General features: G+C 42.4%; 1 long non-coding RNA gene across 1 annotated transcript; it reads left to right on the forward strand.

Annotated features, from left to right (window-relative positions):
• Nucleotides 1-12,020: 12,020 nt before the first annotated feature.
• LOC119163887 (uncharacterized) lies at nt 12,021-13,654 on the forward strand. The gene is made up of 2 exons (XR_005108754.2): nt 12,021-12,230; nt 12,357-13,654. It is a non-coding gene; the product is annotated as an uncharacterized LOC119163887 (long non-coding RNA).
• Nucleotides 13,655-13,857: the final 203 nt, after the last annotated feature.

Here is a 13,857-nt window from a genome sequence, read left to right on the forward strand (position 1 = left end):
GCAGAGTTTCTGGTTGCGGACATTCCAGCTGTGGAGTTTCTAGTTGCATAGTTTCTAGTTGTGGAGTTTCTAGTTGTGGAGTTTTTAGTTGCGGAGTTTCTAGTTGTGGAGTTTCTAGTTGTGGAGTTTCTAGTTGTGGAGTTTCTAGTTGTGGAGTTTCTAGTTGTGGAGTTTTTAGTTGCAGAGTTTCTAGTTGTGGAGTCTCTAGTTATTGAGTCTCTGGTTGTGAAATTTCTAGTTGTGGAGTTTCTAGATGCGGATTTTTAGTTGCAGAGTTTCTGGTTGTGGAGTTTCTGGTTGTGGAGTTTGTAGTTGTTGAGTCTTTAGTTGTGGAGTTTCTAGCTGAGGAGTTGCTAGTTATGAAGTCTCCAGTTGTGGAGTTTTTAGTGGCGGAGTTTCTAGTTGCGGAGTTTCTAAATGTGGAGTTACTAATTGTGGAATTTGTAGTTGTGGAGTATCTAGTTGTGGAGTTTCTAGTTGTGGAGACTCTAGTTGTGGAGTTTCTAGCTGTGGAGTTTCTAGTTGCAGAGTTTCTAGTTGCAGAGTTTCTAGTTGAAAGTTTCTAGTTGTAGATTTTTTAGTTGCGGATTTCCTAGTTGTTGAGTTTGTAGTTTCGGGGTTTCTATCCAAGGAGTTTCTAAATGCGAAGTCTCTACTTGTGCAGTTTCTAGTTGTTGAGTTTCTAGTTGACGAGTTTCTAGTTGCAGAGATTCTAGTTGTGTAGTTTCTAGTTGGGGAGTTTCTACTTGAGTTTATTGTTGTGTATTTTATAGTCGCAGAGTTTCGAGTTGCAGAGTTTCAAGTTGTGGAGTTTCTTGTTGCGGAGTTTGTAGTTGCGGAGTTTCTAAATGTGGAGTTTCTAGTTGTGCAATTTGTAGTTGTGGAGTATCTATTTGTGGAGTTTCTAGTTGTGGAGACTATGGTTGCGGAGTTTCTAGCTGTGGAGTTTCTAGTTGCGGAGTTTCTAGTTGCGGAGTCTGTCGTTGAGGAGTCTCAATTTGTGGAGTGTCTAGTCGTGGAGATTCTAGTTGCGGAGTTTTCTAGTTGTGGAGTCTCTAGTTGTGGAGTTTCTAGTTGTGGAATTTCTAGTTGTGGAGTTTCTAGTTGCAGAGTTTCTAGTTGCGGAGTCTGTCATTGCGGAGTCTCAAGTTGTAGAGTGTCTAGTCGTGGAGTTTCTAGTTGCGGAGTCTCTACTTGTGGCGTTTCTAGTTGCGGAGTTTCTAGCTGTGGAGTTTCTAGTTGCAGAGTCTTCAGTTTTGCAGTCTCTAGCGGTGGAGTCTCTTGTTGTGGAGTTTCTAGCTGTGGAGTTTCTAGTTGCGGAGTTTCTAGTTAAAGAGTTTCTGGTTGCGGACATTCTAGCTGTGGAGTTTCTAGTTGCATAGTTTCTAGTTGTGGAATTTCTAGTTGTGGAGTTTTTAGTTCCGGAGTTTTTAGTTGCAGAGTTTCTAGTTGTGGAGTCTCTAGTTGTTGAGTCTCTGGTTGTGAAATTTCCAGTTGTGGAGTTTCTAGATGCGGATTTCCTAGTTGCGGAGTTTCTGGTTGTGGAGTTTCTGGTTGTGGAGTTTGTAGTTGTGGAGTCTTTAGTGGTGGAGTTTTTAGTTGCGGAGTTTGTAGTTGCGGAGTTTATAAATGTGGAGTTTCTAGTTGTGGAATTTGTAATTGTGGAGTATCTAGTTGGGGAGTTTCTAGTTGTGGAGACTCTAGTTGTGGAGTTTCTAGTTGCAAGTTTCTAGCTGTGGAGTTTCTAGTTGGAGTTTTTATTTTTCGATTTTCTAGTTGTAGATTTTTTAGTTGCGGATTTCCTTGTTGTGGAGTTTGTAGTTGTGGGGTTTTCATCCAAGGAGTTTCTAAATGCGAAGTCTCTAGTTGTGCAGTTTCTAGTTGTTGAGTTTCTAGTTGACGAGTTTCTAGTTGCAAAGTCTCAAGTTGTTGAGTTTCTAGTATTGGAGTTTCTAGTTGTTGAGTTTCTCGTTGCCGAGTTTCTAGTTGCCAAGTCTCAAGTTGTTGAGTTTCTAGATGTGGACTTTCTAGTTGCGGAGATTCTAGCTGTGGAGTTTCTAAATGCAGAGTTTCTAGTTGTGCAGTCTCTATTTGTGGAGTTTCTAGTTGTGGAGTTTCTAGTTGTGGAGACTCTAGTTGTGGAGTTTCTAGCTGTGGAGTTCCTAGTTGCGGAGTTTCTAGTTGCAGAGTTTCTAGTTGCGGAGTCTGTCGTTGCGGAGTCTCAATTTGTGGAGTGTCTAGTCGTGGAGTTTCTAGTTGCGGAGTTTTCTAGTCTTGGAGTCTCTAGTTGTGGAGTTTCTAGTTGTGGAATTTCTAGTTGTGGAGTTTCTAGTTGCAGAGTTTCTAGTTGCGGAGCCTGTCGTTGCGGAGTCTCAAGTTGTAGAGTGTCTAGTCGTGGAGTTTCTAGTTGCGGAGTCTCTACTTGTGGCGTTTCTAGTTGCGGAGTTTCTAGCTGTAGAGTTTTTAGTTGCAGAGTCTTCGGTTTTGCAGTCAGCTGTGGAGCCTCTTGTTGTGGAGTTTCTAGTTGTGGAGTTTTTAGTTCGGGAGTTTCTAGCTGTTGAGTCTCTTGCTGTGGAGTTTCTAGCTGTGGAGTTTCTAGTTGCGGAGTTTCTAGTTGCAGAGTTTCTGGTTGCGGACATTCCAGCTGTGGAGTTTCTAGTTGCATAGTTTCTAGTTGTGGAGTTTCTAGTTGTGGAGTTTTTAGTTGCGGAGTTTCTAGTTGTGGAGTTTCTAGTTGTGGAGTTTCTAGTTGTGGAGTTTCTAGTTGTGGAGTTTCTAGTTGTGGAGTTTTTAGTTGCAGAGTTTCTAGTTGTGGAGTCTCTAGTTATTGAGTCTCTGGTTGTGAAATTTCTAGTTGTGGAGTTTCTAGATGCGGATTTTTAGTTGCAGAGTTTCTGGTTGTGGAGTTTCTGGTTGTGGAGTTTGTAGTTGTTGAGTCTTTAGTTGTGGAGTTTCTAGCTGAGGAGTTGCTAGTTATGAAGTCTCCAGTTGTGGAGTTTTTAGTGGCGGAGTTTCTAGTTGCGGAGTTTCTAAATGTGGAGTTACTAATTGTGGAATTTGTAGTTGTGGAGTATCTAGTTGTGGAGTTTCTAGTTGTGGAGACTCTAGTTGTGGAGTTTCTAGCCGTGGAGTTTCTAGTTGCAGAGTTTCTAGTTGCAGAGTTTCTAGTTGAAAGTTTCTAGTTGTAGATTTTTTAGTTGCGGATTTCCTAGTTGTTGAGTTTGTAGTTTCGGGGTTTCTATCCAAGGAGTTTCTAAATGCGAAGTCTCTACTTGTGCAGTTTCTAGTTGTTGAGTTTCTAGTTGACGAGTTTCTAGTTGCAGAGATTCTAGTTGTGTAGTTTCTAGTTGGGGAGTTTCTACTTGAGTTTATTGTTGTGTATTTTATAGTCGCAGAGTTTCGAGTTGCAGAGTTTCAAGTTGTGGAGTTTCTTGTTGCGGAGTTTGTAGTTGCGGAGTTTCTAAATGTGGAGTTTCTAGTTGTGCAATTTGTAGTTGTGGAGTATCTATTTGTGGAGTTTCTAGTTGTGGAGACTATGGTTGCGGAGTTTCTAGCTGTGGAGTTTCTAGTTGCGGAGTTTCTAGTTGCGGAGTCTGTCGTTGAGGAGTCTCAATTTGTGGAGTGTCTAGTCGTGGAGATTCTAGTTGCGGAGTTTTCTAGTTGTGGAGTCTCTAGTTGTGGAGTTTCTAGTTGTGGAATTTCTAGTTGTGGAGTTTCTAGTTGCAGAGTTTCTAGTTGCGGAGTCTGTCATTGCGGAGTCTCAAGTTGTAGAGTGTCTAGTCGTGGAGTTTCTAGTTGCGGAGTCTCTACTTGTGGCGTTTCTAGTTGCGGAGTTTCTAGCTGTGGAGTTTCTAGTTGCAGAGTCTTCAGTTTTGCAGTCTCTAGCGGTGGAGTCTCTTGTTGTGGAGTTTCTAGCTGTGGAGTTTCTAGTTGCGGAGTTTCTAGTTAAAGAGTTTCTGGTTGCGGACATTCTAGCTGTGGAGTTTCTAGTTGCATAGTTTCTAGTTGTGGAATTTCTAGTTGTGGAGTTTTTAGTTCCGGAGTTTTTAGTTGCAGAGTTTCTAGTTGTGGAGTCTCTAGTTGTTGAGTCTCTGGTTGTGAAATTTCCAGTTGTGGAGTTTCTAGATGCGGATTTCCTAGTTGCGGAGTTTCTGGTTGTGGAGTTTCTGGTTGTGGAGTTTGTAGTTGTGGAGTCTTTAGTGGTGGAGTTTTTAGTTGCGGAGTTTGTAGTTGCGGAGTTTATAAATGTGGAGTTTCTAGTTGTGGAATTTGTAATTGTGGAGTATCTAGTTGGGGAGTTTCTAGTTGTGGAGACTCTAGTTGTGGAGTTTCTAGTTGCAAGTTTCTAGCTGTGGAGTTTCTAGTTGCGGAGTTTCTAGTTGCAGAGATTCTAGTTGCGGAGTCTGTCGTTGCGGAATCTGAAATTGTAGAGTGTCTAGTCGTGGAGTTTCTAGTTGCGGAGTATTCTAATTGTGGAGTCTCTAGTTGAAGTTTCTAGTTGCGAAGTTTCTAGTTGTGGAGTTTTAGTTGCAGAGTTTCTAGTTTAGGAGTCTCTAGTCGTTGAGTCTGTGGTTGTGGAATTTCTAGTTGTGGAGTCTCTACTTGTGCAGACTCTAGTTGTGGAGTCTCTAGTGGTGGAGTCTCAAGTTGTGGAGTGTCTAGTGGGGGAGTTTCTAGTTGCGGAGTTCTTTAGTTGTGGAGTCTTTAGCTGTGGAGTTTCTAGTTGCGAAGTGTCAAGTTGTGGAGTTTCTAGTTGTGGAGTTTCAAGTTGTGCAGTTTCTAGTTGGAGTTTTTATTTTTCGATTTTCTAGTTGTAGATTTTTTAGTTGCGGATTTCCTTGTTGTGGAGTTTGTAGTTGTGGGGTTTTCATCCAAGGAGTTTCTAAATGCGAAGTCTCTAGTTGTGCAGTTTCTAGTTGTTGAGTTTCTAGTTGACGAGTTTCTAGTTGCAAAGTCTCAAGTTGTTGAGTTTCTAGTATTGGAGTTTCTAGTTGTTGAGTTTCTAGTTGCCGAGTTTCTAGTTGCCAAGTCTAAAGTTGTTGAGTTTCTAGATGTGGACTTTCTAGTTGCGGAGTTTCTAGCTGTGGAGTTTCTAAATGCAGAGTTTCTAGTTGTGCAATCTCTATTTGTGGAGTTTCTTGCTGTTGAGTCTCTTGCTGTGGAGACTCTAGTTGTGGAGTTTCTAGTTGCGGAGTTTCTAGTTGCAGAGTTTCTGGTTGCGGACATTCCAGCTGTGGAGTTTCTAGTTGCATAGTTTCTAGTTGTGGAGTTTCTAGTTGTGGAGTTTTTAGTTGCGGAGTTTCTAGTTGTGGAGTTTCTAGTTGTGGAGTTTCTAGTTGTGGAGTTTTTAGTTGCAGAGTTCCTAGTTGTGGAGTATCTAGTTATTGAGTCTCTGGTTGTGTAATTTCTAGTTGTGGAGTTTCTAGATGCGGATTTTTAGTTGCAGAGTTTCTGGTTGTGGAGTTTCTGGTTGTGGAGTTTGTGGTTGTGGAGTCTTTAGTTGTGGAGTTTCTAGCTGAGGAGTTCCTAGTTTTGAAGTCTCCAGTTGTGGAGATTTTACTTGCGGAGTTTCTAGTTGCGGAGTTTCTAAATGTGGAGTTACTAATTGTGGAATTTGTAGTTGTGGAGTATCTAGTTGTGGAGTTTCTAGTTGTGGAGACTCTAGTTGTGGAGTTTCTAGTTGTGGAGTTTCTAGCTGTGGAGTTTCTAGTTGCAGAGTTTCTTGTTGCAGAGTTTCTAGTTGAAAGTTTCTAGTTGTAGATTTTTTAGTTGCGGATTTCCGAGTTGTGGAGTTTGTTGTTTCGGGGTTTCTATCCAATGGAGTTTCTAAATGCGAAGTCTCTACTTGTGCAGTTTCTAGTTGTTGAGTTTCTAGTTGACGAGTTTCTAGTTGCGGAGTTTCTAGTTGTGTAGTTTCTAGTTGGGGAGTTTCTACTTGAGTTTATTGTTGTGTATTTTCTAGTCGCAGAGTTTCGAGTTGCAGAGTTTCAAGTTGTGGAGTTTCTAGTTGCGGAGTTTGTAGTTGCGGAGTTTCTAAATGTGGAGTTTCTAGTTGTGCAATTTGTAGTTATGGAGTATCTATTTGTGGAGTTTCTAGTTGTGGAGACTATGGTTGCGGAGTTTCTAGCTGTGGAGTTTCTAGTTGCGGAGTTTCTAGTTGCGGAGTCTGTCGTTGCGGAGTCTCAATTTGTGGAGTGTCTAGTCGTGGAGATTCTAGTTGCGGAGTTTTCTAGTTGTGGAGTCTCTAGTTGTGGAGTTTCTAGTTGTGGAATTTCTAGTTGTGGAGTTTCTAGTTGCAGAGTTTCTAGTTGCGGAGTCTGTCATTGCGGAGTCTCAAGTTGTAGAGTGTCTAGTCGTGGAGTTTCTAGTTGCGGAGTCTCTACTTGTGGCGTTTCTAGTTGCGGAGTTTCTAGCTGTGGAGTTTCTAGTTGCAGAGTCTTCAGTTTTGCAGTCTCTAGCGGTGGAGTCTCTTGTTGTGGAGTTTCTAGCTGTGGAGTTTCTAGTTGCGGAGTTTCTAGTTAAAGAGTTTCTGGTTGCGGACATTCTAGCTGTGGAGTTTCTAGTTGCATAGTTTCTAGTTGTGGAATTTCTAGTTGTGGAGTTTTTAGTTCCGGAGTTTTTAGTTGCAGAGTTTCTAGTTGTGGAGTCTCTAGTTGTTGAGTCTCTGGTTGTGAAATTTCCAGTTCTGGAGTTTCTAGATGCGGATTTCCTAGTTGCGGAGTTTCTGGTTGTGGAGTTTCTGGTTGTGGAGTTTGTAGTTGTGGAGTCTTTAGTGGTGGAGTTTTTAGTTGCGGAGTTTGTAGTTGCGGAGTTTATAAATGTGGAGTTTCTAGTTGTGGAATTTGTAATTGTGGAGTATCTAGTTGGGGAGTTTCTAGTTGTGGAGACTCTAGTTGTGGAGTTTCTAGTTGCAAGTTTCTAGCTGTGGAGTTTCTAGTTGCGGAGTTTCTAGTTGCAGAGATTCTAGTTGCGGAGTCTGTCGTTGCGGAATCTGAAATTGTAGAGTGTCTAGTCGTGGAGTTTCTAGTTGCGGATTATTCTAGTTGTGGAGTCTCTAGTTGAAGTTTCTAGTTGCGAAGTTTCTAGTTGTGGAGTTTTAGTTGCAGAGTTTCTAGTTTAGGAGTCTCTAGTCGTTGAGTCTGTGGTTGTGGAATTTCTAGTTGTGGAGTCTCTACTTGTGCAGACTCTAGTTGTGGAGTCTCTAGTGGTGGAGTCTCAAGTTGTGGAGTGTCTAGTGGGGGAGTTTCTAGTTGCGGAGTTTTTTAGTTGTGGAGTCTTTAGCTGTGGAGTTTCTAGTTGCGAAGTGTCAAGTTGTGGAGTTTCTAGTTGTGGAGTTTCAAGTTGTGGAGTTTCTAGTTGGAGTTTTTATTTTTCGATTTTCTAGTTGTAGATTTTTTAGTTGCGGATTTCCTTGTTGTGGAGTTTGTAGTTGTGGGGTTTTCATCCAAGGAGTTTCTAAATGCGAAGTCTCTAGTTGTGCAGTTTCTAGTTGTTGAGTTTCTAGTTGACGAGTTTCTAGTTGCAAAGTCTCAAGTTGTTGAGTTTCTAGTATTGGAGTTTCTAGTTGTTGAGTTTCTAGTTGCCGAGTTTCTAGTTGCCAAGTCTAAAGTTGTTGAGTTTCTAGATGTGGACTTTCTAGTTGCGGAGTTTCTAGCTGTGGAGTTTCTAAATGCAGAGTTTCTAGTTGTGCAATCTCTATTTGTGGAGTTTCTTGCTGTTGAGTCTCTTGCTGTGGAGACTCTAGTTGTGGAGTTTCTAGTTGCGGAGTTTCTAGTTGCAGAGTTTCTGGTTGCGGACATTCCAGCTGTGGAGTTTCTAGTTGCATAGTTTCTAGTTGTGGAGTTTCTAGTTGTGGAGTTTTTAGTTGCGGAGTTTCTAGTTGTGGAGTTTCTAGTTGTGGAGTTTCTAGTTGTGGAGTTTTTAGTTGCAGAGTTCCTAGTTGTGGAGTATCTAGTTATTGAGTCTCTGGTTGTGAAATTTCTAGTTGTGGAGTTTCTAGATGCGGATTTTTAGTTGCAGAGTTTCTGGTTGTGGAGTTTCTGGTTGTGGAGTTTGTGGTTGTGGAGTCTTTAGTTGTGGAGTTTCTAGCTGAGGAGTTCCTAGTTATGAAGTCTCCAGTTGTGGAGTTTTTACTTGCGGAGTTTCTAGTTGCGGAGTTTTTAAATGTGGAGTTACTAATTGTGGAATTTGTAGTTGTGGAGTATCTAGTTGTGGAGTTTCTAGTTGTGGAGACTCTAGTTGTGGAGTTTCTAGTTGTGGAGTTTCTAGCTGTGGAGTTTCTAGTTGCAGAGTTTATTGTTGCAGAGTTTCTAGTTGAAAGTTTCTAGTTGTAGATTTTTTAGTTGCGGACTTCCGAGTTGTGGAGTTTGTTGTTTCGGGGTTTCTATCCAATGGAGTTTCTAAATGCGAAGTCTCTACTTGTGCAGTTTCTAGTTGTTGAGTTTCTAGTTGACGAGTTTCTAGTTGCGGAGTTTCTAGTTGTGTAGTTTCTAGTTGGGGAGTTTCTACTTGAGTTTATTGTTGTGTATTTTCTAGTCGCAGAGTTTCGAGTTGCAGAGTTTCAAGTTGTGGAGTTTCTAGTTGCGGAGTTTGTAGTTGCGGAGTTTCTAAATGTGGAGTTTCTAGTTGTGCAATTTGTAGTTATGGAGTATCTATTTGTGGAGTTTCTAGTTGTGGAGACTATGGTTGTGGAGTTTCTAGTTTTGGAGTTTCTAGCTGTGGAGTTTCTAGTTGCGGAGTTTCTAGTTGCGGAGTCTGTCGTTGCGGAGTCTCAATTTGTGGAGTGTCTAGTCGTGGAGTTTCTAGTTGCGGAGTTTTCTAGTTGTGGAGTCTCTAGTTGTGGAGTTTCTAGTTGTGGAATTTCTAGTTGTGGAGTTTCTAGTTGCAGAGTTTCTAGTTGCGGAGTCTGTCGTTGCGGAGTCTCAAGTTGTAGAGTGTCTAGTCGTGGAGTTTCTAGTTGCGGAGTCTTCAGTTTTGCAGTCTCTAGCTGTGGAGTCTCTTGTTGTGGAGTTTCTAGTTGTGGAGTTTCTAGTTCGGGAGTTTCTAGCTGTTGAGTCTCTTGCTGTGGAGTTTCTAGCTGTGGAGTTTCTAGTTGCGGAGTTTCTAGTTGAAGAGTTTCTGGTTGCGGACATTCTAGCTGTGGAGTTTCTAGTTGCATAGTTTCTAGTTGTGGAATTTCTAGTTGTGGAGTTTTAGTTCCGGAGTTTCTAGTTGTGGAGTTTCTAGTTGTGGAGTATCTAGTTGTGGAGTTTCTAGTTGTGGAGACTCTAGTTGTGGAGTTTCTAGTTGTGGAGTTTCTAGCTGTGGAGTTTCTAGTTGCAGAGTTTCTAGTTGCAGAGTTTCTAGTTGAAAGTTTCTAGTTGTAGATTTTTTAGTTGCGGATTTCCTAGTTGTGGAGTTTGTAGTTTCGGGGTTTCTATCCAAGGAGTTTCTAAATGCGAAGTCTCTACTTGTGCAGTTTCTAGTTGTTGAGTTTCTAGTTGACGAGTTTCTAGTTGCGGAGTTTCTAGTTGTGTAGTTTCTATTTGGGGAGTTTCTGCTTGAGTTTATTGTTGTGTATTTTCTACTCGCAGAGTTTCGAGTTGCAGAGTTTCAAGTTGTGGAGTTTCTAGTTGCGGAGTTTGTAGTTGCGGAGTTTCTAAATGTGGAGTTTCTAGTTGTGCAATTTGTAGTTGTGGAGTATCTATTTGTGGAGTTTCTAGTTGTGGAGACTATGGTTGTGGAGTTTCTAGTTTTGGAGTTTCTAGCTGTGGAGTTTCTAGTTGCGGAGTTTCTAGTTGCGGAGTCTGTCGTTGCGGAGTCTCAATTTGTGGAGTGTCTAGTCGTGGAGTTTCTAGTTGCGGAGTTTTCTAGTTGTGGAGTCTCTAGTTGAAGTTTCTAGTTGCGAAGTTTCTAGTTGTGGAGTTTTTAGTTGCAGAGTTTCTAGTTTAGGAGTCTCTAGTCGTTGAGTCTGTGGTTGTGGAATTTCTAGTTGTGGAGTCTCTACTTGTGCAGTCTCTAGTTGTGGATTCTCTAGTGGTGGAGTCTCAAGTTGTGGAGTGTCTAGTGGGGGAGTTTCTAGTTGCGGAGTTTTTTAGTTGTGGAGTCTTTAGCTGTGGAGTTTCTAGTTGCGAAGTGTCAAGTTGTGGAGTTTCAAGTTGTGGAGTTTCAAGGTGTGGAGTTTCTAGTTGGAGTTTTTATTTTTCGATTTTGTAGTTGTAGATTTTCTAGTTGCGGATTTCCTTGTTGTGGAGTTTGTAGTTGTGGGGTTTCCATCCAAGGATTTTCTAAATGCGAAGTCTCTAGTTGTGCAGTTTCTAGTTGTTGAGTTTCTAGTTGACGAGTTTCTAGTTGCAAAGTCTCAAGTTGTTGAGTTTCTAGTAATTGAGTTTCTAGTTGTTGAGTTTCTAGTTGCCGAGTTTCTAGTTGCCAAGTCTCAAGTTGTTGAGTTTCTAGATGTGGACTTTCTAGTTGTGGAGTTTCTAGCTGTGGAGTTTCTAAATGCAGAGTTTCTAGTTGTGCAGTCTCTATTTGTGGAGTTTCTAGTTGCGGAGTTTTCTAGTCTTGGAGTTTCTAGTTGTAGAGTTTCTAGTTGTGGAATTTCTAGTTGTGGAGTTTCAAGTTGCAGAGTTTCTAGTTGCGGAGCCTGTCGTTGCGGAGTCTCAAGTTGTAGAGTGCCTAGTCGTGGAGTTTCTAGTTGCGGAGTCTCTACTTGTGGCATTTCTAGTTGCGGAGTTTCTAGCTGTGGAGTTTCTAGTTGCAGAGTCTTCAGTTTTGCAGTCTCTAGCTGTGGAGTCTCTTGTGGAGTTTCTTGTTGTGGAGTTTTAGTTGCGGAGTTTCAAGTTGTGGAGTTTCTAGTTGTGGAGTTTCTGGTTGTGGAGTTTGTAGTTGTGGAGTCTTTAGTTGTGGAGTTTCTAGCTGAGGAGTTGCTAGTTATGAAGTCTCCAGTTGTGGAGTTTTTAGTGGCGGAGTTTCTAGCTGCGGAGTTTCTAAATGTGGAGTTACTAATTGCGGAATTTGTAGTTGTGGAGTATCTAGTTGTGGAGTTTCTAGTTGTGGAGACTCTAGTTGTGGAGTTTCTAGTTGTGGAGTTTCTAGCTGTGGAGTTTCTAGTTGCAGAGTTTCTAGTTGCAGAGTTTCTAGTTGAAAGTTTCTAGTTGTAGATTTTTTAGTTGCGGACTTCCTAGTTGTGGAGTTTGTAGTTTCGGGGTTTCTATGCAAGGAGTTTCTAAATTCGAAGTCTCTACTTGTGCAGTTTCTAGTTGTTGAGTTTCTAGTTGACGAGTTTTTAGTTGCGGAGTTTCTAGTTGTATAGTTTCTAGTTGGGGAGTTTCTACTTGAGTTTATTGTTGTGTATTTTCTAGTCGCGGAGTTTCGAGTTGCAGAGTTTCAAGTTGTGGAGTTTCTAGTTTCGGAGTTTGTAGTTGCGGAGTTTCTAAATGTGGAGTTTCTAGTTGTGCAATTTGTAGTTGTGGAGTATCTATTTGTGGAGTTTCTAGTTGTGGAGACTATGGTTGCGGAGTTTCTAGCTGTGGAGTTTCTAGTTGCGGAGTTTCTAGTTGCGGAGTCTGTCGTTGCGGAGTCTCAATTTGTGGAGTGTCTAGTCGTGGAGATTCTAGTTGCGGAGTTTTCTAGTTGCGGAGTCTCTAGTTGTGGAGTTTCTAGTTGTGGAATTTCTAGTTGTGGAGTTTCTAGTTGCAGAGTTTCTAGTTGCGGAGTCTGTCATTGCGGAGTCTCAAGTTGTAGAGTGTCTAGTCGTGGAGTTTCTAGTTGCGGAGTCTCTACTTGTGGCGTTTCTAGTTGCGGAGTTTCTAGCTGTGGAGTTCCTAGTTGCAGAGTCTTCAGTTTTGCAGTCTCTAGCTGTGGAGTCTCTTGTTGTGGAGTTTCTAGTTGTGGAGTTTCTAGTTCGGCAGTTTCTAGCTGTTGAGTCTCTTGCTGTGGAGTTTCTAGCTGTGGAGTTTCTAGTTGCGGAGTTTCTAGTTAAAGAGTTTCTGGTTGCGGACATTCTAGCTGTGGAGTTTCTAGTTTCTAGTTGAGTTTGGCAGTAGCGGTGACCGGCGATAGACGCCCGTTCTGACGTGTTCATCTGCATTTTTCACAGGACTCGGCGGCCGACGGAATCTGGCATCGCAAACATTGGGATTGCGTCATGATCTGAGACGCCCCTGCCCCCACCTGTTATCGGCAGTTTGGCAGTAGCGGTGACCGGCGATAGACGCCCGTTCTGACGTGTTCATCTGCATTTTTCACAGGTTCGTCCCTGTCCTGCCGCTGATACCGGTGGTCCTATTCTCTGGATAGCTGGTTCTGCCGCACTGACGAGCGTGGTACCTTGCAACGCCGGCAACTGCTACATTATTCTTCTTTTGGATGTCCAGGACTCGGCGGCCGACGGAATCTGGCATCGCAAACATTGGGATTGCGTCATGATCTGAGACGCCCCTGCCCCCACCTGTTATCGGCAGTTTGGCAGTAGCGGTGACCGGCGATAGACGCCCGTTCTGACGTGTTCATCTGCATTTTTCACAGGTTTGTCTTCACACATTCACACAGTGTTTTCCTTTTCCTATTTTTCTGCTGGTTGCTGCTACTGCCAAACTTGTCGTCGTAGTCATGCTTTTCGAGGTGTATGAGAGATGAGTGTTTCTGAGGAGGACATATGCCTTGCTTGCATGCTTACCCTAGAAACTACTGATGCTAAAGTGAAATGCAAAAAGTGTGGTAATTCTTATCACATCGAACAGTGCTCTGGACTGACTGAGCCGCTTGATAAGACGAGAAGTGGCACCAATTCTCGCAAAAACTATGTGTGTTCCACGTGTAAAACTGGTGCGCCATGCGTCGGTGCAGGTGCCGCTGCTGCGGCTCGTCAGGATTTTAACTTTGCTGTTGCTTTTGCGGAGTTAAGTCAAAAACTTGATTTTCTAATGCCACTAAATGAAAAGATGAACAGCATTGAACAGGCAGTGCAAACAATGTCTGATCATTTCGATACCATTCTGAAGCGATTGGACAGCCAAGATAAACAAATTGAGCAGCTCCGTAAGAGAACTGAACAGTTGGAACGAGCAAGGCCTGACGAGGAACTACACCAGATAAACTCTGACTTGAATGACCTGGAAATGCGTAGCAGGAGCCGAAACTTGGAAATTCATGGGAAACTTTTCAACGAGCACGAGAATCTACTCCAAAAGATAAACGAGATAGCCAGGATGATCCAAGTTCCTGAGGTCAGCGATCACGACCTTGAAGCTTATCATCGCCTTCCGGCGAAGGCAAATAAGACCCCCGCCATTATCATACGTTTTCAAAGCCAAAAGCTGAGGGATATGTGGCTGCAGAAAAGGCGATTACTAAAGGAAAAGGATGCAAACATATACTTTTCGGAAAACCTAACGCGCAGGGCAAGAACACTATTGTGGACTGTGAAGCAATGGGCTCGCGATAATGGCTTCCGTTACGTGTGGTATGCAAACGGGAAAATCTTCATCCGCAGGAAAGATGGCGAACCGTCCCATGTTGTCAGGGACGCGAGTCAGCTGGCTAATTTTACTGTGGTTAGGCACGTCAGCACATAATATGTGAACATCACGTCAAAATGGCTAACAATAGATTCGTGTTGCCTTGCAACATTCGCAGCGTCATGCCTACCGATTGGTTGGGCTCATCAGTGAAATGTTTTCATTTGAATGTACGATCACTGAACAATAAGGCTGATGAACTGCAAATTTTGTTAGACAGTTTTAACCTGTCTTTTGATTTCGTCATGGTATCTGAGTCATGGCTGAGCAGTAGCTTTTGTTTGCCATCATTTTCCACATTTGCCGTCAATCGTAATATGGGTCGTGGTGGAGGTGTTTGCATTTTCGTTAATAAGAA

The sequence above is a fragment of the Rhipicephalus microplus genome, unplaced genomic scaffold (assembly GCF_043290135.1).
Source record: "Rhipicephalus microplus isolate Deutch F79 unplaced genomic scaffold, USDA_Rmic scaffold_12, whole genome shotgun sequence".
In the NCBI taxonomy this organism is placed as follows: Eukaryota; Metazoa; Arthropoda; class Arachnida; order Ixodida; family Ixodidae; genus Rhipicephalus; species Rhipicephalus microplus.